Below are 20,858 nucleotides of genomic sequence, written 5' to 3'. Positions count from 1 at the left end.
ATGGTGAAAGAAGTCAGAACAGGGATGCCTGTGGGGTGGAGACTGGGAAGGGATGAGGGGGAACTCTCAGGGGTGTCAGAAATATCCTGCACTTCTTGATGAGGGTGAAGGTCCTTTGTGGATGTGTTTGTCACAATTCATCAAACTGGACACTTAAGATCTGTGCATTTCACTGCTGGTAAAGTACTGTTCAGTGAAAAAGCACATGGTATGGTCAGATACCCGGAGTTGCAGAAATATAGCAAAGGTGTTATCCTTGAGCAATTCTGAGATAAGTCAGAGAAAGACAAGTACTGTATAATATCACTTACATGTGGAATTTTAAAAAGCCAAACTTGTAAAAACAGAGAATAAAATGCTGGTTGCCAGCGACTGGGGCTGGGAGACAGGACAGATGCTGTTTAAGGGTACAAAGTTACAATGAGTAGTAAATGAACCCTGGAGATCTGATGCACAGCATAGTGAATATAGACAACACTATATTGTATTATAATCATCAAACTCGCTAAGAAGCTAGTGCTTAATTATTCCTACTGATAAAATGAAAGGATAACTATATAACGTGATAGAGGTGCTAATTATCATTATCATGGTAATCATATTACAATATATAAATTTATCAAATTAACATGTACACAATAAATGTACAGTTATATGGAAAATACATTTCAAAAATCAGCAGAAATACAGAAAATTGAGCAAAGGCATTATGAATCATAAAGTACAGTTAACCCTTGAACAATGCAGAGGTTAGGGGTACCAACCCCCTGCAGAGTCAAAAATCAGTGTATAACTTTTGACTCCCCCCAAAAATCACTACTAATAGCCTTCTGTTGACCAGAAGCCTTGCTGATGACGATTAACACATTTTTTGTATGTTACATGTATTATATCCTGTATTCCTACAAAGGTAGAGGAAAGAAAATGTTTCTTCAAATTAATAGCAAATCTCCAAGACATTTTTCAATATATTCACTGAAAAAAGCCCAGATTATCAGTGGACCTGTGCAGTTCCAACCTGTGTTGCTCAAAGGCCAGTTGTAGTCATTGTAGAGGCAGTGGTTTTTCTAAAGCTATCATTTACAGAATACCTGCTCTGTGTCAGAAACTATACATGTATTTTCTCCAATCTTTACAGTCCGCAGAGTAGGTATTATCCCCATTTTATAGATGAGCAATTGAGTTTTAGAGAAGGGCAACTAAACTGCCCAGGCCACACAGCTAGGTGGTGGCAGAGCTGGGATTTGAACTCCGGTCTCTCTGGCTTCAATGCCTGTCCTTTTCTCACTGTCCCTTAACTGTCTACCTGGTGGGACTAATAATCCCTCTCCCTCTTTGAGTTTCAGCCTCATCCCATCTATCAAATGTGAGGGTTTGGCCTCTATCTCCAGGCAACCGTGAGGCAGGCTGTAAACCAGCCCTCTGGTTTCCTCCAAGGAATGCACCGTGTGTCCACTCCTCCTGGGCTTCTCCTTGAAGCCTGTACCTGCAAGGGCTGCTTAGCACCTTTGTAGGACTCACGCTCTTACTCTTTTAAGAATTGCCAGTGGCCACTGCTCTAGGCTCAGGCTTGACACAGCTTGCAGTCTATTTTTGCTAAGTCTCCCTGAAGCCATGCGGGAAATAGCTGACTGGACCTTTGGGACATCAGCGCCCTGAAGCACGCTCCTCCTTGGGTAAAGTCCACAGAGACCATAGGCCAACTGGCCAGAGCCAGGAGGTGAGAGATCGAGAAAGTCAGTCATCACCTTGGAGGGCTCAGCCCTAAGGGGCTTGGGATACTGAATAAACCCCAAGTACTACCTCTGTCCCTTTTCCTCCGCAAACACACACACACACGGAAAACCACGGGTTGCTTCTCTGGATCCACCTCGCAAGCAATTCCCCGAGCCCGTCTGCACTTGGACCTCAGTGGAGGGGATCCGTGTTTGAGGGGTGTTAAAATTCTGAACACTGGTACTTGGCTTAATCCTTTGCAGAACTGCATCTCACTGCACCTGTGGAGCAACAGGGGCAGTTTCACCCTCAAATGCGCCCTCTGTGAGGGGTCTGTACGCATGAGTGAATTGGCGGACGGGTCCGGCTTAGGAAAAGGGGATGCTGCAAAGCTGGACCCGAGAGCTATCACTGGGGCAGAATAAAGGGTAGGACTTTCCTGGAAAGGTTTCCGTATGGGTGCCCGGCTTGCAATAAAAACTTCTTGCAGACAAAATCCGAAGGCCAAGCCTTTCCAGTTGTGCAGTTAGAACAGCATAGTTACAAAAGCACACCACACCTTGCAAATTTTCCCAGTGCACAAACACCAAGCGCTCCAAGCACACCTCAACATACTGCCCAGCCTTTACCACGGAATCCAACACCAGCAGCTTGGCCTCGACTCCACCAGTCCGCCTGCATGGACAGGCTTACCACGCTTCTAGAAAATGGTACCCAGCACCCCAGCAGTGGGTTGGGAAGTCAGAGAGGTTGTCACAACCATCCCTGGAACAAAAACCCCCAAAAGGGCCAAGATTGTATCTCATTGAGCCAAGCATGTGATGCTCGCCTTGCCTCCAACCCAATTCCTTCCCAGTTGAGTTTCCATCCCTTCTCTCCCCCGAAAAGTCCCCAGTTTGTCCTACCTTAATTCCTGACCATAAGCTGAGACAGCGCAATATGCTATGGTTGAACGAAGGTGCGTTACGATGGCCACAGCGACCAGGCCCACTTCAGAGCAGCTCAGCGCAGGCGGAAGCAGGGGCTGGAGATTTTGTAGCCTCCACTCGCTACTTTCTATCCCTCTAGCTGGCGCTGTACGAGGTATTTCCTGCTAGCTATCTATTAAGAATGCAGAAAATGCACTCCAACAAGTCAATCGGGTTGGGCACCTGCAGGAATGAGGAAAATAGGTAGCTCTTTTTTTATTTCTTTCTTTTTGCATTAAAAAAAAAGCACTTAACGATATTGTCTCTTAAAGTAGGCGGCCAATTGTTTGCCGGAAACCACACACAGCGCCGGTAATGTCTAAAACTTTAGTTACGGGGCTTGGATCAAATCGGCGTCCCTGACTTTCAGTCTGAGGAAGTGAGTCAGTTTGGCTCATCTTTAGTTTCTCCCCCTCTACCTGTGAGCACTGGAAGGGGAGCCCAGAGCCCAGAACTCTCGACTCGTCAGAGGCTTCCACAGGCTCCCCAGGGAGTGAGGATTTCTCTAAACGTGTAATAAATGAAGCACTTCGGGGACTCCAGCGGGAGGTTTAGCGCAGGGGACTCCAATTCTCATTTTGAAAAATCTTCATTACCTAAGGGGGGCCATCATTCAGGCCCCAAACCCTGGAGTCATTCGTTGCTCCTCTCCTTCTCAGTTTCAACAATATTAATTTAGCAAGTATCATTTAAATATGAAGGAGGGATTAAACAATTCCCAGACAAGCAAAAGTTGAGGGAATTTGCCTCCCACAAACCACCTCTAAGGGGTATTTTAGAGAGACTGCTCTAGAACATATTAATTTAGCAAGTATTTATTAAACACCTACTGTGCACCAGGCACTATCCTGGGAGTTCTGTTCTTAGTGAACAAAACAGATCAAATCCCCGCCTTCGTGGAATAAACACAGGCACAGGCTGTTTGTGTGTATGCATACATCTGTCTATTATATGTATGTCAGGTGGCAATAAGTATTGCAAGGAAAAATTAATCAGGACAATTAAGCAGGGAAGGGGAATATATAGGGCAGTCAGGAGAGGATTTTCTGATAAGGTGATATTTTTGCAGAACCCTGAGGGAGAAAACTATGTTGATACCTGCTTCCCTGATATCTGAGGGAACATCAAATGCAAAAGGTGGGATCGTGCTTGGTCTGTTCACAGAAGGGCGAGGTCGTGCAGCTGGACTGGGGGGCGGGGGCCGCAGGGGTCAGGCACATGGGCCTTGGGGGCCATGCTTAGGCTTTGGACTCCTCTAAGTGGGAAGGAAGCAAACCCACTGGTGGTTTGCAGGAACACACCAGTAAATCCTGAAAGCTGTACCTTCAAAACGCATTCCAATCTGTCCTTTGGTGCCGCCTCCCCCAGGCTCGCCCTAGTTCCAGCTTTCCTGGCTCCCCAGGAACACAGCCCTGGCCTCCTGCCTGGGCTCCTTACTTCCACCCACAGTCCTTTCTAATTCATTCACCCCAAGACGCCACAGTGATCATTGAAAACATGCATAGAATGCAGTCGCTGCTTTTTTAAAAGCTCCTAATGGCTTTTCTTCCTCTCTCCTGGCCCTGCGTGACCAGCCCTGCTCGCTGTCACCTAAGCGCTCACCACTCTCCGCTGCGTTCTGCTCCTGCCCCACGGAGTTCCTGCCTGTTCCTGAGCCCTCTCGTCCTCACCCTTTGCCACTGCTTTCCACGGAATGCTCATACCCAGACCCTCTCACTTCATTCCAATCTCTGTTCCGTGCTTCCTCCAAGAAGCCTTCTCTACCTATCCTACCCGAGCCAGCAGCCTACCTTGCTCTCTGCCCTGTGACCCTGCTTGCTCTTTCTTCACAGCACTTGTCACCTCTTGATGTCACACTGCATAGGTATTTGTTTACAGTCTGTGGTCCTTTCCAAAATATTGCGCAGCTCATAGTAGGGGCTTGATAAGTATTTGTTGAATGAATGAATGAATGAGTAGTGGGGGAGAGAAAAATTAGTCAAGTATTCACACAAACAAACACACAGCTGCAATGGTAATAAGCCACTCTCTGGTTCTAGTAGAGCCTGGTAAGGAACCCTGATGTAATGGAGAAGACAGGAGAGTCTTCTGGTGGAGATAGTGCTTGGACTGAGATCAGAGAAGCTGAGAAGGAGTGATCCACGAAAAGGGGGCAGGGATGAGAATTCCTAGGGAGGAAGCCGTAAGTGAAAAGCCGAAAGAGGAGGCAGGGTGGGAATGGGGACAGTGGGAGCAAGCATGGTGCAAGAGGAGCCAGAAAGGTAGGCAGGGGCCACAGCGAGCAGGGCTTTGCAGGCCACATTGGGGAATTTGGTCTTTTTCCTAAGAATAACATGAACCAATGGAAGGGCTTTATGGAGATGTGTGTTGAGAGGAGTGTGGGGAACAGGTGGTGGAGGGAAGCGACACCATCAGATGTGGGTTTTGAAAACATCAGTCTGGCTGCAGCAGAGAAAGGATTGAGGGAGCAAGTGAGGAGACCAGTGAGAGGGCTGTCTGCATAGTCCAGGGGAGAGATGGTGGTAGGTGCCCCTGGGGGTCTTGGGGGAGAAGGAGGAAGAAGTAGAGAGAAGTACAGGGATTCAAGATGTATTTAAGAAAATGAAATAGATTTGATACTGAATTGGATATAGGAAGTGAGGGGGTCTGAAGGATAGCTCCCAGGTTTGGGGGTTGCACAACTTGATTAGTGTGCTTTTATTCACAGAGCCATGAAACATTGCAAGACTGTCTTCTTTAGGAGAGAAAATAAAGATTTCTGTTGGAACATGTTGATTCTGAGGAGTCTTTGCACCATGTAAGAAGAGATGACAGTAGGCAGTTAGTAGGGAGAGAGGTTTGAGTTGGATGTATAAACATGGGGGCTGATGCTATGTAGATGGTTATTGAGTGAGACATAAAGAAGAATTCAGCTACTTTTAAAAATTAAGGGGGAAGGAAAGAACAACTAAGACCAAGGCTTGGGCAGCCGCATTTACTGGCCAGGTGGCAGTGATGAGCCAGCGAACATTACTGAGAAAGAATGGGCACGGGGCTGGGGTAAAAACCCGCTGAGTGTTAGTATCCTCAAGACAAAGAACATGTTTCAGGATGGTGGAACTGGTTCCCTGGGTCAAATGCTGCTGAGATGTGGGAGACCCTTATGCCTGAAAATTTTCTGTTGGATTTAGTAGGAGGTTGTATGTGACCTTAATGAGAGATGTTTGGTGTAGTGATGAAGCCAGAGGCAGACTCAAGTGGGACCAGAACAGAGGAAAGTACTGACAATGTGCAGAGGACTCTGCAGGAGTTTGCAGGTGTGAGTGAGTGAAAAGATGGAGCAGAATCTGGGAGTGGGAGTGGGAGGGGTCAATGAGTTCATTGTTCCTTTTTCTCAAAGGGATGGAGTACGACATGATTAAAGGCCGATGGAAAGGATCCAGTTAAGAGCAACAGGTTGAACATACTATAAAAAGAAGATATTATTAATAATATAAAATGCTGGAGAAAGCAGAGGCGAGGATGGGACCAAAGTCCAGGGGGAAAGACTGGTTTTAAATAGAAGGAGGGATTGTGCTGTTGTAAGAGGAGGCAAGGGGCACAGGATGGGCACAAACATACGGAGTTTCTAACCTTGGTAACTATGACAGATATTTATTTACTTAATTTTAGTGGTAGGGGATTTGAACCAGGAGGCAAGAGATCTTGACTCTTGTAAGTGTATTCTAAATAGATTTTCAAACCTGAGGAAGTTATTTCTTTGTCCATTTTAAAAGTGAGAGTTCTCTATTAGATGATCTCTAACGTTTCAATAGCTATGCTACTCTAAGTAAATCAAGAGAATATGAAATTCAAAAGGGCAGAAAATGAACAACCTAGAATTTCATTTCTATTGTTTTCAATGCACAATGCTCACTTCCAGTCCAAGGTGAGGGACCAAGACCATGTATTTCACCTCATCTTCCTTCCAGAATCCCACTGAAATGCCAGAAGAAATATAAAAATAAGAAGCAGAAACAGAGCAGTGTTAGAAAGCCAGAAAAGGTATCACCAGTAGACAAGAGAAATATAACGGCTGCTGTTTAGTGCTTTCAATACGCCAGCTACTACACTAAACAAGTTCTGTGTATTAAACCATTTCAATAATTCTACAAATGAGGTACTACTATTACTCAATTTAAAAATGAGTAAACAGAAGGGGATGGAAAAATAGGGGTAGGAGATGAAAAGAGATAAACTACCAGTTATAAAAATAAGTCACAGGAATGCAATGAACAGCATAAGGAACATAGTTAATAATACTGTAATGACTTTGTATGGTGACAGATGATAGCTAGATTTATTATCGTGGGATAATAGATAGTCCAGGGGAGAGATGGTGGTAGGTGCCCCTGGGGGTCTTGGGGGAGAAGGAGGAAGAAGTAGAGAGAAGTACAGGGATTCAAGACATATTTAAGAAAATGAAATAGATTTGATACCCAATTGGGTATACTGTGTGCCTATCACTTCGTAATGTATATAAATGCTGAATCACTGTTATACACCTGAAACTAATATAATGTTCCATGTTAACTACACTTTGATAAAAAAAAAAAAGAAGAGAAAAGTTTGCTGATTTCTGGCCCAATGAGGCAATATCAATAAAACAACAGTTAACGCTGTAAACAAAAAAGCTGAGTAAACAGAGCCACAGAGAGGTTAAGAGTTTGTCTAAGCCAAGCAGCCTAACTCTAAAATCTATAAGCTAAATGACTGCTGTGCGATCTTTCAGAAACAATAAGAAATGTCTGGAATTTATGCGGGCCCCACACCCTGCTAACACAGGCATAGGAGAAGGATATTGGAGAAATTATTATGAATCTTTGAAACAGAGCCCCAGAAAAAGCTCAGAATTAGTAGGGGTTAGGAACTGGAGTGAGTCATGGAGCAGAAAGCAGAGAAGTTAGTTAAAGGTCTGCCAAAGCGACTGGGCTACTATCCAACTCTGCGCAGTGTCTTGCTGTAGTGTTCACCCCAGTGATAGCCAGTGAGAACAGCTTTCTAAATAAAGCACCTCTTGTCCACAGCATGGGCTTTGTGATTGCAGAGAGAAGTAAGGAGTGCCCAGACAGTTTGAGGGCGATCATAAGGATATGGAGACAAAAGGCATCTTGGCACAGCAGTGAAATCTTCTAAAACACTTCTAAAAGTATCTGAGAAGACACTTTCCCAACCTTTGACTGGAACCTGTCCCCTATCCATCCATGCTTCATAAATGGGGGTCCATCCTCTGGTAGGCACACCCCCAGCCATTCACCTGCACATCTATGTCACATTCAGAGAGAAAGTCTGTCAGGTGCATAGTGACCTTCACAACTGCTGAGGACCCCAAACCAGTTACCAAAATGTAGCAATCTAGTTCTTCATATGAATGGCCAATCACCAGACATTTAAGGAAAACCAACAGCATGGTAGAGAAACACTAAGATGAACAAGCAAAACAGCTGAGTTCCAAAGTAAATGTGGAAAACATTTTTAAAATTCTAATTAGTATCTTGAGACATGTCCAAGAGAGTATTGCATCCATAGAAAAAATTGATTTGCTGTGAAAAACAAGTAATCAGAGGGCTTGGGAGGAATGGGTGAAAAAGAGAAGGGGATCAAGTGATACAAACTTCCAGTTATAAAATAAATAAGTCACAGGGATGAAAAGTACAGCAGAGGGAATATAGTCGATAATATCGTGATAACTTTGTATAGTGACAGATGGTAACTAGGCTTATTGTGGTGAGCATTTCATAATGTACATAAATGTCAAATCACTATGTTGTACACCTGAAACTAATATAATATTGCATGTCAACTATATTTCAATTAAAATTTTAAAAAAGGAGCAACAGAGAATAACACAGTTCTTACAAATCGAGAACATACTTGCTGAAATAAAACAGGTAATGGACATAACTTGAAAACTGTCTCAGTAACTTGGAAACTGGTAATGGACAATCATCAGTGGATCAGACTGTAATGTACAAATGGGAATTTCATATTGTTAGAGATTTCAGATCAGTAGGGAACCGATGGATCAGTCAATTGATGGTATTGAGACAACTGCCTATTCATTGGGAAAGGAATTCTATCTTTAACCTCAGTTATCCCCCTTCTGTCTTGCTTTAATTTCCCCATTTCTACTGGGTTATTTCCATTATCATTCAAATGTTGCCCATCTACCTCCCATTTTTATCAACCCACCCTCCTCCGTCCATTCCTCTCTTCTCCTTGGCAGAGCCACTTCCTGAATTTGTTGGCCACAGTTGGTCCCTATGTCCCTTTCTAACCTTTCCTTTCACTCTGAAACCCACTCCAGCTGGGCTTCCACCTCCACCACTCCAGTGTATCTGCTTTTGTCAAGGTCACTGAACACCTCAGTGTTATGAAATCCAATGACATGTCTCTGTACTCATCCCACTCAACCTCCTAAAGGCATTTAACAGGGTTGAGCACTCTCTTTTATTCTTCAAACATTTTCCTCTTGGCTTCTGTGGCACCACTCTCCTGTTTCTCTGTGACCTCACTGTCTCTGTTTCCCAGTCTTCTTTGCTCAACCCGTAGGTACACCATGGATTGCCTCAGGGGTTGATTCGTTCTGGGCTTTCTACTCTGATTCTGTAATCTCTCCTTTGATAATCCCAGGTCCAGAGTTTTAAATACCGTCTATGTAACTATGACTCCTGTTTACATCTCCAGGCCAGACCTCCCCTCTAATGGACATCTCAAGCTTAATATGTCTAAAAGTGAGCTCATAATACTCCCTCCCCAATGTTTCTCATGTTTTATGCAAAAGTAAATGCCATGAGGGTTAAAGATATAAACATAAAAATTAAACTATTAAGCTATGAAAAGAATATACAGAAATGTATATATGGGAAATACATTAAAACAAGTATAATATTGAGATGGGAAGCTCTTTCTAAGCAGGACACAAAGCTCAGGACTCATAAAGAGAAAGATTTACCAATTGATACACAGAAAGCTTCTGTGTCCCCCAAATCAACCTAAAGTTATAAAACCTGTAACAAATGGTTACTATCTGTAGTATAAAAACAACTTAAACAAATAATTAAGAAAAGGCAAGTCAATAGAAAACTTGGCAGAGGATATGAACGACCAAATTCAAGAGGAAGAATTACAGAGTCAGCAAACATCTGAACTAATGCTTTACTCCCGAACTATTGGGGCAATACAAATTAAAATGAGATACCATTTTCAACTCTCAGATTGGCAAAAATTTAAAAGATCAATAACACTTAGTATGAACAAGAATATGGGGAAAGTGAACACTTTCACACACTGTTGTTAAGGTGTGGGGGAGTTCAACATTTCTGGTGGGCAATTTGGCAGAATCGATGAAAATTTAAAATATACATGATTCATGATGCAGCCAACCTACTTTATGAAATCTGTTCGAAAGAAATACTAAAATATATTTAAAAGTAAACTTGCATTTAACAAAAGACTATTTCTGATTTATGACCAGGTAACCATGAAATTTTCAACATGAACACCGTTCATCTCTGTAAACCTGCAGAGAGACTGAGAACACCATTAGTCTTTGTGTAATTTAAAAACAAAGCTAAACTAAAGCAAACCAAAGGGTGCCCATCTATAGGAAAGTACAGTAAAATTCCCTTCTTTGGATAGGGAGAGCCTGTGGCTATTAAATAAGCAAAAGTTTTCTGGAGGGGAAAAGTGGATATTTATCTGAAATATTTATTATACATTTAATGGTATTATATTTTATGGTAGGCAATGAAACACACACATGTCCCTCATCTTTCCCTCTTTTACAAATGAATTCAGATTCCCACAATTTAAATTCATAGTACAGAACTAGCCAGAGGTCATTGAAACTTTTCCCCATCAAATTTATGCAGAAAACTAACGCATCCATTAAGAGTGCATTACCACTCCCTCGAATTTGCCAGCAGTGCAGCCAACGGGTTCATGACAGTCACATTAACAGTCAGTGTCGATCACCACATGATCAGTTTGGTTTCAGCCGGCACCACTGTGAAAAATAAGTGCTCTTCTTCTCTGCCTATTCTTGGTACGCCCAACACTTTTGCAACTTTGTAGGTCACATTCCTCCCCTATAAAGCTTTGCCTGACCTCCTGCCCCACCCCCCCACCTGCCACACCCTTTCCCAGAAGGGATCAGTGCTTCTTTGTGCCCCACTGCTCCCAGGCTACACTGCCATCAAGACCAGCAGCATCAGCAGCACCCGGCAGCTTGTTAGAAGGGCAGAATCTTGGATGCTACTGCAGACCCACTGAATCACAATCTATAGTTGGGGGGCAGTGTTTTAACCAGTCCTTTGGGTTTTGCCTGCTAATATTTCAGAAGCACTGACCTGGCAGTACTTTACCAGAGCCTTATCAGTCCCTGGGTGAAAATGAGGCCACATTCACACCGGTGCTCCAATGCCACTAGCTCCCTATAATTGCAGAACTCCTCAATCCTTTGCAGGCCTGCTCCCTCCCACCGCACAGTATTTCTGGGTGCCCCGAGGGTGTGTTCATACCTGCTCCAGGCACTGACCAGGGACTGCTGCTCACCTGTGCTGTCCAGTGGGCAACTTTTAAGCAGACCGTTCTGTACATTCCACTTAAACGGTAGGTCCAGTACCCAAAATGAGCAAAAGTACAAAATGTGTTTTGGCCTGGTGCACGGAGATGAAGAATGTGCTGGACACAGTGCAAGGATCATTTGAATTGCCCAGCGAAGGGCAACTTGACTGCATCTCTCCAATTTAAATAGCCTGCTCCTGGCCTTCAACCCGGGATTATCTTCTCCTGTCCTGCACATCCATTTTTCCCTTCTGCATTTCCCCTGGGGAAAGGGAAGTTCACGGTCCAGAGGCACTGGCTCACTGCAAGACTGAGACCTCATCAATACACAATGTGATTTAACTAAACCCATTTAAAAAAAAAAAGACTTCCAGTCGTAGTCCAGCATGTAGGAAACCTGGAAGTTGTTACTCTGTCCTAACAACATGTAAAAAGCTGAACAGATTGAAAAATCAAAACTCTTCTCCTTAAGAGACTTCAGATCACCCGGCAAACCGCAGCCCCCAAATCGAAGAGGCTGACAGGCAAATACAGGAAAGTCAAATGTAATGGAGCAGAAGCCCCTGAGGGCAGCAGTGCTGGGGTGCGCAAACCGAACCTGTAATTGACAAATTGCTGGGGGCTGGGTGTGAACAACTCTGAGAAAAAAAAAAACTCCAGGGGCACCCACTTATCGGTGGGTTCCCATAGTTCGTGCGTTTTATCTCCAGGACCTTGACCAGGTTCTCACAGTGACTATCCAAGAAAAATCCCTTTGTGCTTTGCGGAGGAGGGAAAATGAACCACTTAGAAATACACCAGAGCACTCCGTTCTTAACCAAGGTCAGCCCTTAGACAAACTAGCTACTGGGGTTTTTTTCATCAGAGTTTAACTCCCCTGGGCAAAGGGAAACACTGAACTCCAGCCCACTCTAGCCATCCTGCCCCACTTAAGGGAGAGAAAAAAAGGACTGAGAAACACTTGTGAAGTTCACGGTCCAGAGGCACAGGCTCACTGCACGACTGAGACCTAATCATAGGACTCTAGAATGCGTCCTTCCCGCCCACACCGCACCACATTAAAAGTCCTGCTTACTGCAGTTCCTTTTACCCAGTACATCATGCCTGCCTATCAAGAAAACATCACAACATACTAAAAAGCAAAAAACGTACTTTGAAGATACAGAACAAACATTAAAACCAGAGTCAGATACAGCAGGAATGTTGGAAGGCTGAAGGCAACTCATCCAGTCCTCTGGCTTTAAATATCCTCTACATGCTTTTATCACCAGATTTATCCCCAGCTCTGACCTCAACCTTGAGCTGTACAGTCATATATCAAATTACCTATTTGACATCTCATGTGGATGTCATATAGACATCCCAAACTTAACGTGGCCACGACAGAAACCTACGGTTGCTCCCCTCCTCAGACCTGTTCCTACCTGGTTTCCCTACTACACTTAATAGCACCAACCAGTCACTCAGTCGCTCAGGACAAAATCCTAGAAAGTCATTCTTGATTCTTCCCATTCCCTCATTTCCCGCTTCACTCCATCAGCAAATGCTATCATCACCTCTACCTCCAAACTGGATCCAGAATGAATGCAATCGTTTTTCACCATCTCCACTGCTATTTGCCTAGTCCGAACCACCATCCCCTCTTACCTGGACTGCTGCAGGAGTCCCTCAGGGGCTGTCCTTTCCTCTACTGTCTGTCGTCCTCACCAGAGTGAGAGGTTCTTTCTGAAGCATAAACCAGATCATGCCACTCCTCTGCTTAGAAACTCCAAGGGCTTTCTTTGTCCAGTCGGTTTGCTATAGTGTGTTTTTTGTTGTTGGGAAATACTTAGTGAGCAATAGGGGACTGATGTTGGCGTAATACAGAAACTGTGCTGGTTCCCATGCCTTTTTTCTTGCCTGTTAACGTTCTGAAGTTATGAATCCTGTTGAAGATGCTGCCAGGGCATTTCTCCTGGTTACAGTGCTCAAAAAAATTTTTAAAAATGTTTATACAGTGGATCTTTATCTAATTTCAGTGAAAATAGTCTCTATTAGAAGGGAATACCCTCCAGGACTCACATGTTGGAGGAGGAAGGTGACCCAGGGCTGTAGGCTGTGAAGGGTTAATTGGCTGGACTACAGGGCACAAATGCCATCAGACATTTACCATCACTATTACTGTCATTGGAATTGGTGCTACTCTTCTTAACGCCCTGGTTACAATGTTCCATGGGTTTTGCGTGGTCTGCTCTGCCCCTACATTTCCCATAAGCCCTATTATTTTTAGCACACATTTTTTGCATAACATGAAGTTTTTCAGGGGCATCATAATGAAAACATCTGTACTTCTTATAAAATTACATCCTTAACCCCTGCATTCTATCTACGTCCAAAACATGTCCTGAATCCAATCACTTCTCACAGCTTCCACAGCTATCACCCTAGTCCAAACCACCATCTTTGCTTGCCTGGACTACTGATATAGCCTCCTTTCTACTCTCTTTGTTCTAGTTTGTTCTCTACACAGCAGTTAAAAAGATCCCTTTAAAATACACATCAGATTGCATCACCATTCTGTTTAAAAATCAACTCTCTAATGGCCTCCTGCTAAAACCCACGTCCTTTCCATGCCTCAGTCACTGTTTGCTGTTCCGTCTGTCTGGAACCACCTTCCCCCAGCTCTTCCCCTGGCAGGTTCTTCCTCATCATTCAGGTATTGGCTTAAATGTCACTTCCTCTGTGCGATCTTCCCTCCTTCCTGTCCTAAAGAATTTTCTTCCCCCACCAAATTGTTTCTAGCCCATCACCTCGATTTGATTTGTTCCCAGTACCTACTATTTGAATTTATGTTATAAAAATATATGAGTATTGTCTATCTCTTTCCAATTCTTCCTTGTCAATTCCTGTATTCCCAGACGGAAAATATTGTGTTGCACATAGTCTGTTTTCATTCAATGAATTAAAAGACTAACTAGTACTTACAAAAATTTTATAAGCTAACTCCTGATGGCATGGGACTCAGATATAAAAAGTTCTAAGATTTGCAGGCCTGTTCTTGCATTCCATGGATATACATGCACACTCCCACTCACTGATTTGAAGAGTTTCATTGGCTTCATCATTACCCCATTTATCCTTCTGGTGATTTCAGTATCAAAGTGGAGCTGGAGATGAAGCACAGTGCCTCGGTATTAAGTCAGTTAAGTTTTCAAACAGAAATATTAGTAAATATGTAAATAAAGTACAGTCTTTTTGCCAAGTGGCTCAAATCCCTACGTACCCTTCTGCACTAACACTGCCACTTGTCCTTGAACTTGGCTCTCATTTCCTCATTTTCATCAGCAGTGGAGACACTTCTGATGGTTAGTGATAGTATGAATAGTCAGACTGGGTGTGTCCCAAAGAAGTAACAACACACAATTTGGGTAAAATTTCCAGTTATTTATGGAGGACGGAGAACAAAATGACAGGGAAAAAGAGAATAGGGAAATCATAGAATCATATCATTTCAGAAATCAAATTAAGGGACTTTTCCAAAGGACATTTTACTTAATTCTTTTAAAGAAGACCCTTTATATCCAGTAACATTTGCAGAAACGTGGATTCCATAAGCTCCCCAATGAGAAGTCCTAGTGATTAACATATCACTGTCAGAAAGTTTAACATATTCCACGAAGGACTTTTGCTATAATTCACATCCAGTTCTCCACAAAGATGAAGAACAAGGATAAAATTATAATAATGTGAGTTTTGTGTCCCCAGAGAGTGACAAACTCTGCCTGTGAGCTTTGTGTTTGCGCTGGCTCTCTTATCGGCTTTATAGTACAGATAACTGTTATTCCTCCCCTTCCCTTGCCTGACCTGAAGTTGGGCACATTCCTCTAAAAATGTGGAGCTCCTGACAGAAAACAACACATTCATGATGATTACTCCCAACCCTGAGAAATCATTTGGGTGCCTCTTACATACCTGTTGCTGTTCTAGGCAGCAGAGAGACAGCAAGCCCAGGAGAAAGCCCTGACTTTTAGGGAGCTGGCGTAGGCTAGGGTGGTGGGAGGTGGAGGAGGAGGGGGCAGACAGTAAACAAACACACAGGGTCACCTTCCACGGTATGATTGCCCTGAGGAGCAGCCAACAGTAGAGGTACTGGGGAGAGTTGGGTGGGGAGGAGAGGTGGGTGGCCATGATTAGGATGGTCAGGATTTCTTAAGTAGGTGATGCTTAGGCAGATTGAAGGATGAGAAAGATCCAGCTTGCTGGGGAGACAGCATCCTCGGCCGAGGCCCGCGCCACATTCCTGAGCACAGAGTGGGGCCCTAGGTAAGAGTTCTGCGTTGAGCCTGGAGATGAGAGCGGGGCAAAATGACTCAGGGCAAGCCATAGTAAGGAGTTTGGATTTTATTCTAAGTGCTCCTGGAGCGTTGCAAAAGAAAGCCACTGGGACATTTTAGGTAGTGAGTTTTTAATTACCCAGGCTGTCATGTAAGAAATTATTTGGAAGGAGACAAGTGTGCCAGTGGGGAGTCCAGCTTGGTATGCGAGGTGATGGTGGTTTGTACTGCTGTGGTGGGAATGGACATGGAAAGAAATACTCAGATTTGGAGTGTGAGATGTAATGAGTCATAAGAAATACTATTTTGTCATTCAGATGGCCAAATATGTATTTCCCAGGTATATTTGGTCTTCATCCACAGTTCCTGAAAACACTTGAGAGCCTTAAAGGTGAAATGGGCGTCTTGTCATGTTAGTGATGGACTTTTGGACCCCACCCAAAGGCGGGGGTTGGAAGTTGAATCAGCCTGTGGTCAATGATATGGTCAATCATGACTATGCAATGAAGCCCCCACTAACCCCCCTGAGAAGGCCTTACTGCTCTCTTGCGTCAGCTTCTCTGTTGGGAAGAACTTCCCACGTTGGGGAACCAGACAGCTTCCACATGTCACGAAGCCAGGCCCCAAGCTCCACGAGGAAGCTCCTTTATTTGGGACCTTGCCCTGTGTCTCTCTTCATCTGGCTGTTGACTTGTATCTTTCGTGGTATCCTTTATTACACTGGTAAGCCTAAGTGTTTTCCTGAGTTCTGTGAGCACCTCTAGCAAGTTAACTGAACCTAAGGGGGATGTCGTGGGAACCTCCAGTCTATAGCCAGTAGGTCAGAAGCACAGGTTAACTGCTTGGGGCTTCTGACTGGCATCTGGAATGGGGGGTAGAGGGAATTCTTGTAGGATGGAGCCCTTAACCTGGGGAATCTGGTGCTGTCTCTGGGCAAATAGTATTAGAATTCAGTTGAGTTCTTGGACACCCTGGTGTTTGGTGTTTGCTTAGTGTCATGTGTGGGAAGACTCCTCCCCACCACACACGTATCAGAATTGGGTCTGGAAACCCGCAAGGAGTTAGATTATTGCTGTGTGTATAAAAACAGTGTATTTTGGGTTAGAGCCAACAGGGCTTGGGTGTGGGAAGTGAAGGAGACAGAAAAACCAAAGACGTTTCCTAAAGTTAGTGGTTTGGACAGATGGGCTGTTGAAGTGGGAAGATTGGGAAGGAAGGAGAGGATTATTTACTTCAATATTGAAATCACTAAAAATGATGACAAGGTAGTGGTGAAGCCAGTAAACCTCTTCAAGCAAGTGAATGGGAGTGTGAAAGGTTATCCATAGGGTAAGTTCCTTCATTCAACAACTATTTATTGATTCTCAACCTGCCAGGCACTGTTCTGGAAATGGTATTGCTGGATCAAAGCCACATTTTTTTTGGCAGCCATGTCTCAACATAGATTATAACTGCCATTTGAGGAGGGTCTACGACTACTACTGCCTTTATTCCCCCGTCACTGCCCTGCCTTCTCGAGCATATGATTGGGCCCAATCTGGGCTTGGTAATTGACTGAACCAGATGTTAAATAGATGCTACAATGACTGTAAATATATTACAACAAGCCTAACACTACTAGTACACCTCAATATGGTAATATATTCCAGTAAAAAGTGGTATCAAAAGCACTGAAATTGTAAAAAATTAACAAAGAGAAACCTTACTAAAGTAGAGTCAGGATGCTAGGAGCCATACCACCCATGTCAATTACAGGAAGGACTCGTCAATTACAGGAAGGACTCGTCAATTACAGGAAGGACTCGTCAATTACAGGAAGGACTCATCAATTACAGGCCCCAACAGGGAAAGATGTACATTGCTGCCCTACAAGAATTTGACTACCACTTGCAATTCAGCCAATGAGAAACCATCACCCTGAACTCTTGCTTTTCTCCAATGGACTTTCCTTCGAAACAACCCCTCCCACATTTCTCCTCCTCCTCTTGAAGATAAAGTTCCTCTCCTCTGGATTTGCTTATGGTTTAGCCGTAGCTTGCATGTCCTGAATTGCAGTTCTCAGCAATAAATCCATTTTTTTGCTGGTAAAATAACTTTTATTTTGGGGTTAACAAAGTGACATACAAAGTTTTATTACCTTAATGTGTACTTCCTTAAGAATCACCTAAAAACCAAAGCTTATATTGTTTTAAAGGTAGTATAAAATACTTTTAAAAGAGGTAAAGATACATTTTCAAACTTTAATGTTAGACATACAGCTGAGTCTAGAATTTTACATTAAGATGTTGCAGGGTTTTTTGTTGTATTTTTTGGCAGGCTTATCACCTTTATTATTTAAGTCTAGTTTCTATGAAAAAGGTGGAAGTGGCAAATCAAAAGGTGCTCTATCCTAAAAGCTTTACTCTTCTGGTATTATCATTGCTATTCCAGCAGAAACATTAAGAAGTGATGCAAAAAGTAGGAGACTGGCAGCCACAAAGCCACTTTTGTGCTCTGATACTGTCCTACTTTATCTAGCCTAGGACCACCAGTGCACTGCAATATCACAGCCTGTAAGCTTTACAGGTAACTGAACTGTAAGCACAAGCCAACCCGCTTCTATTTGAGCGTAATGCATCTGATGTACCATCCCATCAATATCCTCTCAGTTCCAAGTGAAAAAATCAATCTGTAGGACTCCGAACATTTAAAAGTAAACTTTAAGCCATGACTTCTTGAAGAGGAATCGATCCCTGTGATAACTGGTGTCCAAGAATTTAGGCTATTTGCAGTATCATTTTTTGATTCTAGAAAGGAATAATTTTAACTTTTTCTTACATCAGGTTAGCATTTTACTTAATAAAGATAGTCATGTAAATGAGGTGCGGTAAGAGGCAAAAATCATTCGAGCAAACTGATTTTAAATGAATGTCTTGAAAAAGCATGCCGTTTGTAACTGAAACAGACGTACTAAGAATATTGATAAATATTCACAAGTGGCCAATCTTTAAGCCTTTCACTGTTCTCCAAGCTATGGCTTTGTTCAACTTGATTAAGAGCACTTCTCGGCATTACGTTAAAATGTTTGGTTTACTTTCTTTTTTATTTTATTATTTTTTATTTTGATATCATTAATGTACAATTACTTGAACATTATGGTTACTAGCTTCCCCCTGTTATCAAGTCCCCCCCCACATACCTCATTACAGTCACTGTCCATCAGCATAGTAATATGCTATAGAATCATTACTTGTCTTCTCTGCATATACTGCCTTTCCCATGTTCACCCCCGCTTGCCCCCCACATTATGTGTGCTAATCGTAATCCCCCATTTTCCCTTTTATCCCTCCCTTCCCATCCGTCCTCCCCAGTCCCTTGCCCTTTGGTAGCTGTTAGTCCATTCTTGGGTTCTGTGTCTGCTGCTGTTTTGTTCCTTCAGTTTTTGCTTTGTTCGTATACTCCACAGATGAGTGAAATCATCTGATACTTGTCTTTCTCCGCCTGCCTTATTTCACTGAGCATAATACCCTCTAGCTCCATCCATGTTGTGGCAAATGGTAGGATGTTTTTTTCTTATGGCTGTATAGTATTCCACTGTGTATATGTACCACCACCTCTTTATCCATTCATCTACTGATGGACACTTAGGTTGCTTCCATTTCTTGGCTATTGTAAATAGTGCTTTGATAAACATAGGGGTGCACCTGTCTTTTTCAAACTGGGCTCCTGCATACCTAGGGTAAATTCCTAGGAGTGGAATTCCTGGGTCAAATGGTATTTCTATTTTGAGTTTTTTGAGGAACCTCCATACTGCTTTCCACAATGGTTGAACTAATTTACATTCCCACCAGCAGTGTAGGAGGGTTCCCCTTTCTCCACATCCTCACCAACATTTGTTGTCTTTTGAATGGTGGCCATCCTAACTGGTGTGAAGTGATATCTCATTGTGGTTTTAATTTGCATTTCCCTGATAATTAGTGATGTGGAGCATCTTTTCATGTGCCTGTTGGCCATCTGAATTTCTTCTTTGGAGAAGTGTCTGTTCAGCTCCTCTGCCCATTTTTTAATTGGATTATTTGCTTTTTGTTGAGGTGTGTGAGCTCTTTATATATTTTGGATGTCAAACCCTTATTGGATATGTCATTTATGAATATATTCTCCCATACTGTAGGATGTCTTTTTGTTCTATTGATGGTGTCCTTTGCTGTACAGAAGCTTTTTAGTTTGATATAGTCCCACTTGTTCATTTTTGCTTTTGTTTCCCTTGCCTGGGGAGATATGCTCATGAAGAAGTTACTCATGTTTATGTCCAAGAGATTTTTGCCTGTTTTTTTCTAATAGTTTCATGGTTTCATGACTTACATTCAGGTCTTTGATCCATTTTGAGTTAACTTTTGTGTATGTGGTTAGACAATAATCCAGTTTCATTCTCTTACATGTAGATGTCCAGTTTTGCCAACCATATTTGGTTTACTTTTAAAAATAAGATTCACATTATTTGAGAAGGGCATGTTCCCCAAATTAGCTAACTCCTACCTTTTTTCCAAGCCTCAGAATCACCAAGTAATTTACATCAGGAAAAGATTCATTTAGAAAATAGATTCCACTCTAAAAAGAGGTAGTGGCTTCCAAATGGACCAGATTTGGCAACTTAGGGCTCCAAGAACCCCCAGTTACCATTATTTGAGGAAAACAAATCCTTGTAACAAGTAACTCCAGTTTTGCCCTATCAGGTTTTTTCCAGAGAAAGCAACAATGACGTCAAATATTTCACTAATATTGGCAAGACCAGTAATATTTTTATCTTCTAACATGAAGTTTCAAGTTTGTTCCTATATAAGGTACTTGTATTGCTCAGAAAACAGCATTTATACCAAAGGCATCCCTGAAACCACTTCTGGTTCATGCATTTAGGACTGAATATGTTAATATTTATGTAAACTATATGGTCTTAAGGAGCATTAAATTTAGAATTGTCAGGTAACTGTTGAGCATTGCTGTGCTTAAAATCCACCCCTGTATTTTTCTTTTGCTAACAGGATGTATTGTTGCTTCACAAATTATTTTCAGGACCAATAAAACCTGACTACTTAGTAAACAGGTGACTAAGTTGGTGTGCTTCATGACTTTCAATTCCTGTTTACCAACATCACCTCATAAATTATTCACCATTTTACTGTTGCTTGTGACTTTCACTTTCATGGTGTTCATATGAAAAGAGCATGAGTATTTGATACCAACCAAATTAATGAGCGGGGGGGGGGGAAGGGGAGGAATTAGAATGAATATGGCTCCC

At 42.8% G+C, this 20,858-nt stretch overlaps 1 protein-coding gene across 2 annotated transcripts in view; it reads right to left on the bottom strand.

The window, feature by feature from the left end:
• VGLL1 (vestigial like family member 1) overlaps positions 1-12,501 on the bottom strand; it is a 28,947-nt gene extending 16,446 nt beyond the window's left edge. Inside the window, exons 1-2 of one of the 2 annotated variants that reach the window (XM_036919161.2) lie at positions 12,423-12,501; positions 2,622-2,867 (exon numbers count right to left, since the gene is read on the bottom strand). The gene's annotated coding sequence lies outside the window, so the exon portion shown is untranslated. The remainder of the gene's footprint in view (positions 1-2,621; positions 2,868-12,422) is intronic. The other variant, XM_036919162.2, reaches the window with a different exon arrangement.
• Positions 12,502-20,858: the final 8,357 nt, after the last annotated feature.

Source organism: Manis pentadactyla, chromosome X (assembly GCF_030020395.1).
Source record: "Manis pentadactyla isolate mManPen7 chromosome X, mManPen7.hap1, whole genome shotgun sequence".
NCBI classification, from domain to species: Eukaryota; Metazoa; Chordata; class Mammalia; order Pholidota; family Manidae; genus Manis; species Manis pentadactyla.
The sequence above is the reverse complement of the archived record's forward strand: the minus strand, read 5'-3'. Positions and strand labels throughout refer to the sequence as shown.